At 40.0% G+C, this 15,500-nt stretch overlaps 1 pseudogene; it reads left to right on the forward strand.

Moving 5' to 3' along the window:
• Positions 1-3,728: 3,728 nt before the first annotated feature.
• Positions 3,729-5,109, forward strand: LOC104875022 (annotated as a pseudogene).
• The last annotated feature ends 10,391 nt before the right edge of the window (positions 5,110-15,500 follow it).

Consider the following 15,500-nt stretch of genomic DNA (forward strand, 5'->3'; position numbering starts at 1 on the left):
AATATGAAAAGATGTTTAGTTTGAATACTAACAAGGACAGATAGAATTGAAAAACAATTGGAGGAAAGGGATGAGGAGCTGAAGGAGACAGAGAGAGGAGATGAGGAAAAAAGACGAGCAAGATGTCATACTCATATGTACCAACTCTGCACAATTAATGCATTGATCATATATCCAAACATATATTAATAAAATATTTAGAAAGAAAAACATTATAGAGTATCATATCATCAACAAATAATGACAGTTTCACCTCTTCCTTTCCTATCTTTATTGCTTTAATTTCTTTCTCATTTCTAATTGCTGTGGCTAATGTTTCCAGAACTATAAAGAACAGGAGTGGTGATAGTGGACATCCTTGTCTTGTTCTTGATTTTAGCATGAAAATTTTCAGTTTTGGACCATTTAATATGATGTTGGCTATTGGTTTTTCATAATGGCCTTTATCAAGTTGAGATATGACCATCTATTCCAATTTTCTGTAGGGTTTTTTAAACATGAATGAGTGTTAAATTTTGTCAAATGCTTTTGCTACATCTATTGAGATAATCATGTGGTTTTAGTCCTTGACTCTGTTAATATAGTGTAATACATTTATTGACTCATGTATGTTGAACCATCCTTGAGTCCCTGGAATAAATCTTGATGACTGTATTATGTTTTCCAGTATCTTATTGAGGATTTTTTCATCTATGTTCATTAAGGAGATTGGCCCATAGTTCTCTTTTGGTTGGATCTTCCCCTGATTTGGGAATCAAAGTAAAACTTGCTTCCAGGAATGAATTTGGAAGTATTGCTTCCCTTTCAATTTCACTGAAAAGTTTAAAGAGTAGTGACAGTAGTTCTTCTCTAAATGTATTGTAGAATTCTAAATGTATTGTGAAGCCATTAGGACCTGGGCTTTTCTTAGTTGGTAAACTTTTAATTACATTTTCAATTTCATTGATTGTAGTTGGGGTGTTTAGAATTTTATTATCTTCTTCATTCAACTTCGGTAATTCATAAGTATCAAGAAATCTGTCCATTTTTTCTGTGCTTCCATTTTATTGGAGTACAGGTTCTCAAAGTAGGTATTGATGATCCTCTGGATTTCTGCTGGATCTGTTGTTACTTCACTTTTTTCATTCCTAATTGCATGGATCTGGCCTTTTCTTTCCATTTTTTGACAAAGTTGGCTAAGGGTTTATTGATCTTATTCATTCTTTGAAAAAAAAAACTCTTTGATTCATTGATTTTTCTTTTGTGTTGTTCTCTTAGTTTCCATTGTATTGGTTTCTGCTCTGCTCTTTATAATTTCCTCCCTTGTACAAGCATTAGGCTTTTCTTGCCCTTCTTTTTCTAGAAGCCTAAGATTCATCATTAGGTTATTAATTTGAGCTACCTCTGTTTTCCTAGTGTGGGCATTCACTGCTATGAATTTTCCACGTAGAACTACTTTCATTGTTTCCCATAGATTCCTGTGTGTTGTATTGGCATTATCATTTATTTGTAAAAACTGACTAATTTTTTCTTTAATTTCTGCTGTGACCTATTGATTGTTCAGGAGAGTGTTCAATTTCCATGTGTTTGTGAAATTCTTATGGTTTTTTATGCTATTGATCTCCAGCTTAATTGCACTATGGTCTGATAATATACATGGGATAACTTTGATTCCTTTTCATTTATTTAAACCTCTTCTGTGAGCTAGCATGTGGTCTATTTTGTTGAATGACCCATGTGCATCTGAAAAGAATGTATATTCTGATTTTGTGGGGTGGAACACTCTGTAAATGTCTATTAAGTCCCTTTGTTCAAAAGCTTGGTTCAGTTCTGGTATTTTGTTGTTGTTGTTTTTGTCTAGATGATCTATCTATCTGTGATAGTGGGATATTAGGTCCCCCACTACAATTGTATTAGTGCTTATTTGGTTTTTCATGTCCCTTAATATTTGTTTTATATAGTTGGGGGCATTAATATTTGGCACATATATAATTATGACTGTCATCTCTTCCTCTTGGATTGTTCCCTTTACAAAGATGTAGTGGCCTTCTTTGTCTCTCTTAATCAGTTTTGGTTTGAAATTTACTTTGTCTGCACATAAGACAGCCATCTCTGCTCTTTTCTGAGCTCCTGTTGCATCGAGAATTATTTTCCATCCTTTCACTTTCACCTATTTTTTGTCTGTTTCTGTTCTAGAGTCTCTAATCATGTCTTTCATTGTGCTCACCATCTATGTAGTTATCTGGGAAATTATTTCTGTTTTGAATTTTTCTAGAGCCTGATTTTTTTTGTCACTTCCTGTGCTATAAATTCTGGGTATCCTGGTGGTTGACTGCCAGACTTTTCCACCTCATTTCCCCTAGAATTTGCTGTTGGTGAACTGGAAGTCTATATTTGTGCCTTGCTTAAGTGTTTTCTCACTTTTTGTTGTTGGTGGTGGTGGGATGTCCTTGGTTTAATTTCTGGGTTCATGCTTTGAGCTTCCCGGTATAGTTGCTGTTTAGATTTTAAGTCTCTGATGATGCAGAGACAGTCTCATTTTCATAATATCAGAAAGAACAACTCATTAAATCAATCACAACACTTTGGCCCATTTGATACAATCAGCAACACAATAGCATCAAACACAGTTTAGAAATTGACCATTTGTGGTAGTTATTAATCTATCTCCTTTTACCATGTGAATTAAATAAAAATTGAGAACCAGCCCAAAATATGTTTATAGTGAATAAATTCTTCAGTATAGCAACTTTACCCTTGAGGATGGAGACTTAGAAGGAGTTGGGAGGAGAGGAATAGATAGGCAAAAGAATAGGAGAAGGTTTCAAGTGAAGCCAGAGGACACAGGATGACCACATAAACTCTAGGAAACTGTTGAAGACAAGTGGGAAAGACAGAGTGCAAGAACAAAGACAAGAATAGAACAATTTAGCAGTAATAGGGAAGCTATAAATTGTACTCACTTTCTTTTGAAACTAATGACAATCGAGTGAGGAAAAAAAGAGAAGAAAAGAAAAAGAAAGAAGAAATCTGAATCAAGGCAGGAACAGGAACAAAAAGGGAGGCAAAGAATAGCATGGTGGAGCAAGAGACTGAGTGGGATAAAGAAGAAAGAAAAAAGGAATTTGCAGAATAGGAAAAAATAAAAAGTTTAAAATTAAAATTAAAAATAAGAGGAAAAGGAAAAAAAATTTGAAGAGCCTCTTTCAGGGTGTATCTCTACTGTCAAAATAGACAATGTGGTCAGCAATGTGCAGAACCAAGTCAATTAGTCTCAGCTGGCCAACAGCAGACCTCTGAGATTAGGCTGAATTCGGGCTGCAAGGCCCAAGTTGAGCCCCCTGACATCCTGCAGGGTTGAACTCTGCAAGTTCTACTGCAGGTTCCAGCTGCCCTTCCTCTGAAGATAGTCCAAGTTCTGATGGAAGGTGGTGATCCCTCCAACTTACCAACAATGGAGGTCTGATGTGCCTTAATCGGAGTTGTTCATTTCCATTCTATCTTCTGGAGCTCAGTAAAAGGCCTTTATGGCCACCTGTGCCTCCGCATTGTGGATCCAGGTACCAGCACAATTAGGAGGCCTGACAGCATGGGGGTGGGGGGTGGGTGGAATGCTGCAAAGGTGCCCATGCGGCTGGGCGGTCCTCACTGGTCTACTTCAGTGAAGGTCCTGAAAGCCAGTTTTTCCAGCACCATTTATTAAAGAGTCTATCTCTCTTCCAGGGAAGGTTTTTTTGGCCCCTTTGGATATGATGTGAACTTTGGTAACATCAGGAGTCACTTCTTATCAGTGTACATCTGTGATGTTGGAATTCTTTGAAACTGTTGTTAGATATGAAAAGGTTTTCACAGTTGAACCTCAACACATTCCAAATGTACTAATGGCTTTCTTAGATCACAGGTGTCTACAGCAATCTAGGGCCAAAGTACAGAGCAAAACTGTTCTCTAGATTTGTCAGTCTCTCAATAAAGAAATGAATCCTTTCACTGAAGATGTTTTGAATAGAATACAAAATTTATTGGCCCTTTCTCCACCAGAAAATGGATATCAGTCCTTGTTGAGCAGTGATGATCAACTATGTATTTATTAGACAGCTGGAGTGCTTATTGTTAATAGCAAATATTCAGCAGATAAGAAGCAAGCATTAATGAGGAATCTGTTGACTCCACTAATGGAAATGCTTAAAATTCTGTTAGAAAAATTGACACAAGATGAGGAAAAACAGGCATTTCTAGCAGACTGTCTGAACCATGCTATTGGGTTTGCCAGTCAAACCAGCAAAGTTTTTAGCAACAAGCAGACTTTGAATCAATGTGGCTGTTTTGAAGTTTATCTGGACTATTTGCCAGCCCTCAGTTGTCCCTTACAAAAGGATATTCTTAGAAGTGGAGTTCACACTTTTCTTCATCAAATGATTATCTGCCTGGAGGAAAGAGTTCTTCCATTCATCCCATCTTCCTCAGAACACAAACTCAAAGATTGTTAGCAAAAGACCTTCAGGAGTCCATTCCCCTTATCAACCAGATTACAATCAAATTTAAAATACAGGTTTCACCATTTTTACAACAGATGTCCATGCCTCTACTTAGTGCCATTTTGGAAGTGCTTCTCTGACCAGCAGGAGAGAATGACCAGGCAACTGCTTTAGAGAAGGAGATTCTGAGGAGTTACTTTGCCTTCTTGCAAACAGTCACAGGCAGTGGAATGAGTGAAGTTATAGCAAACCAAGGTGCAGAGAGTATAGAATAAGTATTAGTAACCATTATCCAAGGAGCCACTGATTATCCAGATCCAGTTGCACAGAAAACATGCTTTATCATCCTCTCAAAGTTGGGAGAATTCTGGGGAGGTAAAGATGGACCAGTGGGATTTGCTGATTTTGTTTATAAGCACATTGTTCCTGTGTGTTTCTTAGCACCTTTAAAGTGAACATTTGACCTGGCAGATGCACAAACAGTATTGGCTCCGAGTGTGCTGTGACACTAAAAACAATTCATATCAAATGGGGCCCAGAATGTGTTCAACAAGAATACCTGCCCTCCTGACAAGTAGCTCCAGAAATAATTCAGGAGTTTTTGCAAGTACTTCCACAACTTGATGCTAAAGTTTTTTTGTTGGTTTGTTTTTGATACCAGGGATCGAACTTGAGTCTTTGTGCTTGTGAGGCAGGTGGTGGAACCACTGAGCTAAATCCCTGGCCCAATGAAAAGTTTTAAAATACTATTTGAAGTTATTCTTCCAGAGAGCAAAGCCCTAAGGACTGGGTTTCCCTGTGCCCATGTCACAATCAGGAATTCCATGTAATAATTTACAAAGAAATAACTTTTTGTGTGCCATTCACACTGACCTTATAAAATTGTTTTGAGATTACAGCAGTGTACATATTGGAATCTTTCTGTAAAAGGGGTGTGATTTCCCCTAAATATAGGTATGTAACAACAGGAGAAGTTGCTGCATGCCAACTCAAATGTTCTATATAAAAATGTTGATAATGGAAGAATTATCCTAGTACCTTAATTTTTTTCTTTATTTCAAACTTTAAATCCTCTGTAACACCATAGAGTGGAAAACTACTTTTTAAAAAAATTTGCTGAATATAAAATACTTGAAAATTTGGTTTTCTTTTGTGTGCAGACACATAAAATATAGGGGAAATACAATAATCAAAACAGATGTTTTTTGTAGCTGGCTATTACATCTCCTTAAAAGACTTCAATGCCAATGTGTATTCTACAAAGAGAATGGATTTATAAATTCATTGATTTAAAAGTGAGTGCCCACATTCTTTATTAAAAAATAAATTTTACATAGTGAAATCTAAAACAAAAATTCCCCCTTGCTTTGAACATATCATTCTTGCTGCTTTCTGAAGCAGTTCTGGAAATTCTCTTTTAGAAAATATGATATAAAAATACAGTGAATGCTGCTGCCAAGGGTTATCCAAAAGAAAGGCAGGCTTGTAAAACATTACAGTGTGTTTTCATTTACCTTATTCACTGGATCTGACAGCCTCTGACTTATGGCTCTTTTCCAAAGCCAAAATGATAATAAAAGGTAAATGTTTTGAATAAATTTAGCCACTGGGAAGGCCATGATAGTGCAACTAAAGACACTAACAGAAAAGAGCCTCCAGTACTGTTTTAACTGGCAAGAGCAATGGGTAAGAAAATAAGTGTATTTAAAGCAAAGGGGAGTGTTTTAAGGAATGTTAAAAGCAATGTCTTTAATGTCTATAATAAACAATATGCAATACATCTGTAATAAACTTTTTACAATTTAATTACACACTAGGTTTCTATTACACCTAATGTGAGTGTGTGTGTGTTCTTTTTGTATTCTCATAACATAGTATATCTTTGGAAATTATTCCATAAGTCAGGTCAAAATGATGTGAAACTTGATAATATGCACCTCATATTTATTCATTTGTCTAAGAATCTTAACCATACAATTTTAAATGTTTTTATTTTATGAAAAAAAAACCCAAAATTTCATAAATAATAAGAGAATAGCAATAGTTATCACACTATGTATTATTATCTTCAAAGAAGTTACTAAGGGTACAAGACATAAATAAAAAACAAACCAATAATAGCAAAACAAATTTTAATATAAAAATATAACTTAAAGTTTTTTTGTAAAAAAGAAAAATTCAAACATTAAAAATTTTTTTCAATTATGTTTTCAGGAGCAAAGCCCAACACAGGCCCAGACCCTGATTCAGAGTTGGCTATCATGTTCGGGAGTCAGGCTGCTAAAGTCAGGTAAGCACTGGAACACCTCACACAATTGTAGAGAAATGCACTTAACGATTAAAGGAAACAAAGACAAGATTCTATTTTCAACAGAGCCAAAATCAAGAAAGGATAATTAATATTCAAAATAATAATAATAATATTTGGGCCGAAGATTTAGCTCAGTGGTGCCCTGCCTGCCTTGCAAGCGCAAAGTCCCGAGTTTGATCCCCGGTACCACACACAAACACACAAATAAATAAATAAATAAATAAATAAATGAATGAATGAATGAATGAATGAATAAATAAAATTATATTTTACAGTAGCAAGGAGACACAACCAGCCATTGTTTATGGTGCATTCAGCTATTACTGAGGGTTATTAGTAAGTCTATTTGATGAATTCCTTCTCCACAGCTGTCAAGAGCTACAGAAAACTTGATCTCTTTGACCCTGGGCTTTCTTTATGGGATCTCAGTAATACTCCAAAGAAAGAGAGGCCTAAGTTGACATGCCTTCCTCATTAACTTGTTCAACATTACAATAATGATTAAATAACTTCATGGAAAATTACAGTCATCAGCACAAATATTATGTAGTTAATTTTTTAAAGGTCTGTGGCTGAAAATAAAAAACAAAATTTCTCTAGGGCCAGAGATTTAGCTCAGAAGTTCTGCTGCCTGCTTTGCAAGTGCAAGGACCCGAGTTCAATCCCTGGTACCAAAAAAAAATTTTTTCTCAACATTATGTGGTACCATAAGAGAATGATATAAATGCAAATACTTGCTTTGCTAGAATACAAAATTCTCTGCCAGCATTGCTACCTATTTCTTGTATTGTCTTTTTATAGTGAAAAGATACACTCTGAGAAACATTTGCAGATGTATGTTTAGGTGTGGATGGATAGATGATTGTAGACTAAAAACTAGGCAATAGATAGATGTAAGTTGGTATCAGCTGGAGGAAGGTGTGAAAGTTGGCTATCCACATGGGTTGCTTCAGGGTGTGCACTGTACAGAGATCAGGGGAGGGTTTTTTGTCTTTATAAATCTTTACATTTTTCATTTGCTATAATAAATATATCATGTTTCCCTTCCAACAGGAAAAGAAGAAATTTTAAAGATAAGAAAGGAAAGACAGAAGAATATTCTTCTTTTAAAGAAAATTATATTTAAAAATTAAAAACAATGCCAATGTCTTCAAGGGTTCTGCCTAACTTACATTCCAGCAAGTTTAGTGTTTCTGTTTTAATATTTAGATCTTTAATCCACTTGGATTTTAATTTAGCGCATGATGAAAGATAAGGGTCTAGTTTTAATCTTTGGCAGGTTGAGATCCAGTTTTTCCAACACCATTTATTGAAGAGGCTATCTTTCCTCCAGTGGGGACAGTCAGCTCCTTTGTCAAAGATGATGTAGCTGAGTGTATCTGGAGTTGTTTTTGTGTCTTCCAATCTGTTCCACTGATCCTCAGGTCTGTTTTTTTTGCCAGTACCATGCTGTTTTTATCACAGTGGCTTTGTAGTATAGTTTCAAATTGTGAATTGTTATACCCACTGCCATGTGTCTGTTGCCTAGGATGGCTTTTGCTATTCTAGTCTCTTATGGTTCCAAATGAATTTTTGGATTCTTTTTTCTAGTTCTGTGAAACATAGTGTTGGAATTTCAATTGGCATTGAATTGAATCTGTATAGCAGTTTTGGTAGTATAGCCATTTTCACTATGTTGATTCTTCCTACCCAGGAGCAGGGGAGATCTTTCCATTTTCTTATATCCTCTTTGATCTCTTTTTTCAGAGTGCTGTAGTTTTCAGTGTAGTGGTCTTTTGTTTCTTTTGTTAGATTGATTCCTAGATACTTCATTTTTTGGATGCTATTGTGAAGGGAATTGTTTCCCTAATTTCTCTCTCAGTGAGTCTGTTATTTGTTTACAAGAAGGCTATTGATTTTTGGGTGTTGACTTTGTATACAGCTACTCTGTTAAAAGTGCCAATTAAGTCTAGAAGTCTTTTGGTAGAGTTTTTTGGGTCTTCAATGTAGAGTACCATATCATCAGCAAATAATGATAGTTTAACTTCTTCCTTTCCTGTCTTTATTGCTGCAATTTCTTTCTTTTGTCTAATTGGTATGGCTAATGTTTCCAGAACTATATCAAAGAGGAGTGGTTATAGTGGGCATCCTTGTCTTGTTCCTGATTTTAACATGAAAGTTATCGGTTGATTTCTTGATATCAGCCATTCTTTCTGGAGTGAGGTGGAATCTCAGCATTGTTTTCATTTGCATGTCTCATGTGACTAGAGATGTTGAATATTTTTTCATTTGTTTATTTGCTGTTTCTACTTCTTTGTCTGAAAAATGTCTCTTTGATCTGAAGGGGAAGTGGGAGGGGTAGGGGAAAGGAATAAATATGAGAAAAGGAAAAAATGGAAACAAAGTCTTTATAAATAGGGAGTGGGGAAGGGGTTGAAGGGAGGGCAGGGGAATGGGGAAAAAATAAGAACCAAGATATATTACTTAAAGGTACAAATTCCCAATGATGAATGTTACCTTATTGTATACCTAAAATGTAGCCATAAACTTAATGAATTTTTTAAAAAGCATGCCTCATGGAGAAAGAGGAGAAAGCAGGGGTACTGTCCCCAGGAGAAACTGGCACATCCTTAAAATTAAGTGGACCCTCCAGATTTAGGAGGGCTGCTTTTCTGAGGTCTGTGGGTATGCCAGGACATTCTTTGGAACAGGGAGCAGAAACCACCTTGCTCAGGCAGCAGCTGGACAGAGCTGAGATCATAGTATCTCCAATCTGGCCACGGAGTAAGGAGACAGCAAATCTCAAGACCACCAAGAGTGGCTCCACATGGCCCATGAGGCTAAGCTGCCTGAATCCAGATCCTGGCATCCTGGGGCCAATCTTCCATCAGTCCGAACCTCTTCCTCCACTTCTAGGTTAGGCAGGACTTCTGGGGCTGAGGTGGGCCTGGGGCTTGGGGAAAGGCTGCCAAGATCCTTTCTGGGAGATGAGCATCCAGGTTGAAGCTCCAGTACACTGTTGTCTTCACAACAGAAGAGCTGCTCCCAGAGTGAAGTCACACAAGAAAAAGCCTTAGCTCTTTCTGGGGAGACCAGGGAGAAGAGGCCCGGGTCCCCTGACCTCTGGTCTTTAGCTAGCTCTGTCTCTCTTAGGCCATCCCTCTAAGGAGGCAGAGGATGACAGCATCTTCCCTGAGCACAGAGGGCCAGCACAGCAAATCACCATGCTGAGGGGCATCTACATCAATTCCCGATTCCCAAACCCTTCGTTCCCCATCTCCTCCTCCGTGTCTCTAGCAGGAGAGGGGAGGGGAGTTTGGGCTGAATGACAGCAGAGGGCTCTTCAGAAGGCCAGGGCATACAGAGGTCACTGTAGCTCCCCATGGAGTTTCCTGGTTAATTAATTAGTGGGTGTCTCTCTCTGCTACAGGCTGTGTCATTCCTCCCATAACCCTGGGAGTTAGGGCTGCAAGATCTTATGAAATGCTGCTTCATGAGAGGAAGGTGGAGAAAGCACATCTTCCCTTCCAGAGCATCCCTGCCGTAGCACTCTCTGCTGCAAGCAGACCAGCTTCTGGGTACACGCAATGCAAGGCAGAACTAGCTCCTGCTTACAAGTGAGTTGCCAGGCAGGAGACTTGTGCAGGGTGAGGTAGGGACATAAAATATACAGCAGCATAAAGACAAGGTGGGCAAACCCACTGCCTGAAGGAGGGAGATAAATAAGTGCCTGCCAACACACACCAAACAGCAGTGGACCAAACCACAGGTGAGACTCAGAGCCTGAGAACAAAATCTCAGTTCATTCTCAGAATGCTGAGTGACTTCGGGTGCAGTGCTCTCCCAGCATTGCTTCCCCTTTTTGTGGCATGGTGTTAGGTGGGATGGTACCTAAGACTCTGCCAGCTGACTGCTCTCAGGATAGAAAGGTGAGCTCTTTGATTATACCCCCCCCATGCCTGCTCCTCTTGTCTCTGCCTGGCATGAAGTAGATGTAACATCTATGATTGTTGAGTAAATTATTGAAGAGAAATGAGTGAGAAGTGGGCAGTGGACAATGGGAGGTAGAGGAAGGGAGGAGTTCTTTAAAATAGAACGGGCTCATCCTGCATTAAAGTTATTGTTAAAGGGAAAGTAATTTGGGACCCCAATGAGAGAAGAATCTGGGTTGGACAGAAAGAGACTGGACTCAAAGAACTGGATCAAACCCCCAGGACTGAGAGTGCTAGTGGTTAGCGATAGTTTCCCCTACTTACCACTGTCTGCTCCCTACTCTGTTAAGGCTGACAGGCCTGAGTCAAGAGAAGGTGAGGGGAAGGCGGGAGTTGGAGAGTGGACACTTGTATGTAGACCTGTGTCTGGATATGTGTCTGGGAGCATCTGTTGAGATCTCCATGTCTCTGTCATTTGTGGGAGTCTGTGTTTAAGTCTTCGTGTGGATGTAGCAATATGACTGTTTTCTCTCATGCGTGGGTAGTTTATGTATTAGTGACTATGAGAGTTCATATGTGTATACATGCACGCATGTGTGTGTGTGCTCCTGCCCTAGGGAGTGTGTATTCACTAGGGAGTGAGCATGTCCATGTGTCTGGATGTATCAGGGCACGTCTGGGTTTTGTGCAGGTGTGTCTTTGTGTACTTGTGTTTTGGTGTATCTGAGTGTTTGCTAGCATAGGTGACTCTGCATAGAGTCTAGGGCAGCAAGCTGCCTGGGAGATGGGGTTGCAAGATTTTATAAATCCCTGCTTCATTTTGCTTCCTTAAATAAATCCTTCCTACCCATTTCAGAGAAGCTCCTGCCACACCTAGGCCCTAGGAAAAGGCTTTGAAATAACTGCAGCAGTTCAGCATCCAGAAAACCAATTCCTGGTCCAGAAGCTCCACAGGGAGACAACATAAACCCAGCCGATATCTCTCCCCATCACCCCAAATAGTAAGGAGCTGGGGGGGGTTGAGGTTTATTAAGCACCTACTATTTGCTAAGTGGATGGTATAGGTATCCTACTTTTAGAGAAAAAAGGAAGCCCAAGTAGATTAAGGAACTTCTCCTAAAGGTTCCTTCTTCCTAAAATTCTTCCACCCTTGTCTGTCCTGTGCATACTTTTAAGCTGTTCATATTCAAATGCCACCTCCTTGGCACAGCTTTCTCTGATTGGTGGGAGAGTTAGGGAAAAGCCCTCTGTAAGGCTAAAGGTCAGATGGGATGAGACAACTAAATATTTGTCCCTCAGACTGTCCATCTACCAGGGAACATGAACATCACAGTAGAAAAAGTCACTTTCACCTCAGGAAATGGGACCTGAGTTCCAAGTGAGAGTTAAGAGAGAGAAGCAGTCCTGTGGCCTACCAAAGTCCAGAAAGCATGGAGTCAGGGTTGAAATTAGGATAGGGAAGGACAGGCACCCCACCTAGGGAAGCGTATTCAGAGGAGGCGTGTGAGAAGGTTTGAAGAAGCAGTGCAAAGGCCAGCCTGACGGGGGTTGGGGAAGGGGAAGCCTGTGGGAGCAACTGGAGGTAAGAGTGGAGGAGAATGCTGGGAGCCCTGCTGGAAAGCTTTGGGTGCTGAGATAGCCGCACTACGTCCCCTGGGCAGTGGAGACTAGCCAGGCAGTAGAGCTCGGTACAACTATCGTGGTCGGGGAATCCCCGGGGTTCTTATAGCTCTGCTTTTCTCTCTCTTGAGCTGGTGTCCCAGGCCACACGAAGCACACGGAACTCTGGACTGGGATGGGTGGCAATGCATCTGCTCTCAAGACTGTGGGCCTCTGGCCAAGAAGGAGACCAGCCCAGAGACTCTGCAGGCAGTGCTGAGGTCTGGCACGCATCCCTGCAGGTGAGAGAACCTAAAATTCTTCTGCTATTTTCTTGCCGGGTGTCCTGTCTTCCTCCCCATCCTATCTCCATCCATTCTGCACAACATTAAGGAAAAAAGAAGTCACATTTCAGCTCTATTGCTCCCCAAAAACTATATTTCTGTGTCTTCAAATTTTCTTTTCTCTAAAAGCAATAACCTTCCCACTCCCAAGTCTCTGGGTTTCTGGTAATCTCTCTCTCTCTCTCTCTCATTCTTCCAAATCCAATTAGAGCCTCGCCTTTCCTTTGGAATCTCCTGCAAATCAGCAGGCAGAGGAAATTTCTCTCACTCTGTTTATACAGTTAGTATGATGCATATTCCATTCTGCATGGTTGAAGGCCAAGGAGAATGGCTGGCTCATCTCTGCAGCGATAGCGCCCAATATAATGCCTGCCCCTGACCAAAACACACAACAAGTTGTAGGAATTTAAGGTCGAGACATTCTACTGCCCCTGGAAACTCTCCAAAGCACAAACCCAGCTAGGTGAGGAGAGGGGAGATTAAACAAAGGTGGGTCCATGTTTACACAGAAAATTAGGATTAAAGCCCTGGTCTCTCTGACTTCACAGCCAATGCTCTTTCCACGGCGTCACTCAGATGCCTAAGGAGAGATTGGGAAATGAAGGTCAAGAGCTCTGCAAAGGAGAATCCTGAACAATGGGAAAAGATGGACTGGTGGAGTACCACGGTACTAGCTCTTCCATGCTGCTATTCTATGATGGGCAAGATGTGGGGTTTTCAGGAGCCTAGCAGGTGATTTCCCTGGGACAGGTAATGGTTGATGATTATAGAGAAGCAGAAAAATGAGAATGGGGTACATGTGGGGCTTGTCCTGGTGTGGTAAGAAGACTTTGCCCATTACCCTGTCTCCTTCATTCTCCCTACACCTGTTTCTACTCATGCTCTTCAAAAGCTTAATTCAATAAACCTTTTTGGGGTAAATTTTGTGTACAGATCACTGGACAAGGCAGTGATATGCAGCTCCTTCCTGCAAAGAACTGCTCTGCTAGGAGTTGAATTAATCCATTCTCTGGGATCTCACCAAAGCCCGACCCTTTCCCTGTAAAAGCGTATGCAGGTTAGCTTAATAGTGGAATGCTTTTCTACAGTCTTGGGAGAAATGAGAGAAAGGAATGTGGCATTTTAAGGAGGAGAGGAAATGGGAGAGAAAATGAGTCCCATACATAGTTTCTAGGGCTACTGAAGTCAGTTAACTGAGACAGTTAGAAGTTGTAGGTCCAAGTGATTTTATATACTGATGCCAGAGCAAGGACAAGCCTTGACCCAGTGTCCTCTGAGGATGTTTCACCCTTCTCACTCCCTGCCTCCCCTACCAGGAACTCCACAGTCTCTTCTCCTTATCTGGAATCCTCCCCTCCCCTAAAGAGCACATTTGTTAAGGGAACTCATTCTCCAAGACCCAATTCAAGTTCTAACTCTTCTGTTAAGTCTTCCCAAGCTTCTCCAAAAGAATAATTTACTCCCACTTCATTCATAAAATTAGCAAAGGACTAAATAGTGTGCAAACTGCTCCTGATCAAACTGATGGCAAAAGCTAAGACTCACTTGGCTCTCTGTCTCCCATACAAAGGTCAGCAAACCATGTCCCACAGGCCCAATCCAGCCCACTACCTGTTTTGTAAATAATTTTTACTGGAACACAGACATGGCCATCCCTTTTCTTACTGTAGATGGCTGCTTCTGCACTACTGTGGCAGAACTCAATAGTTTTGAAAGACTCTTTGGCCTGCAAACCTAAAATATTCCCTATGTGATCCTTTACAGAAAAAAAGAATCTGTCGATCCTTGAACTAATACACATTTCAAGTGACAATGAACAGCGAATGCAGCGAGTTGAGTGAAGACTTAAGACTGGTACTCAGATGGCCTGGGTCCTAACTCTGCCCCTAATTATTTAACTAAGCAAATAATGATGGCGATGATAGACTATGATGGAAAGACAGAAGCTCTGAGCACTTGCTATGTGCCAGGAGCTATGCTGAGTGTTTTAAAGTAGTTATTCCCATTTTCCTCGTAACTGGCTCCAGGGTTAGCTACTAGTGTTTCCCTCGTTAAAGAAGAAGAAACTGAGGCTGAGGGAAGTCACACCACCTTTGTAGCAGAGGCGGGACTCAAAATCTGGTCTAACCTCCTTCAAAGTTTGATATGCACCCATTACCTTAGAACACCCCTCTGAAATTCAGTTTCTTCCGCAGTTTTCAATCCATTTTAGCTAGCACAAATATATATATATATATATATAATATATATATATATAGTGATAAAAATAGTGAATGTTTAATTTTTTTCAAAAACGTGTGCTATAATAAAAGACATATTGCCATGAATTCCCCTCAGAATATTCCCCACTCCCTTCGGACACATTTATGCGTCACTCTTGCCACTTTCTGAAGCAGCTCTGGAAGTCCTCCTTAGTGTCTTTAGTTGCACTGTCAACTGTCTCAGTGACCTTAAATTGATTCAACGCGTTCTCCTTTCACGGATGGTCCTTTTGACTTCAGGGAAGAGCCAGAAATCACATAGTACCAGATCGGGTAAATGGATGAATAAGGACACATCATTATGTTTTTATGAGCCTGACTTTCCTTGGGTGGCACCTGGCAGCAGCATTCATCACAGTTTTTTAACCACAGTTCTTGAAAGAGGACTTCCAGAACCGCTTCAGAAAGTGGCAAGAATGGGATAAGCGTGTTCAAAGCAAGGGGAACTATTTTGAAGAGGATCAATGCCAATCTTTTACCATAACTTCTTTAATTGAAACACACCATACATGTTGAGCAACTCTTTTGTCTATATAAAATTATACATAGTACCTGACGTACAGGGAGGCCTGCCTGGAGCTCCGGAACTTACCCTCTCAGCCTCCTCTCTGCCCCAGAGT

Source organism: Fukomys damarensis, unplaced genomic scaffold (genome assembly GCF_012274545.1).
Source record: "Fukomys damarensis isolate Sample0158 unplaced genomic scaffold, DMR_v1.0_HiC HiC_scaffold_13, whole genome shotgun sequence".
In the NCBI taxonomy this organism is placed as follows: Eukaryota; Metazoa; Chordata; class Mammalia; order Rodentia; family Bathyergidae; genus Fukomys; species Fukomys damarensis.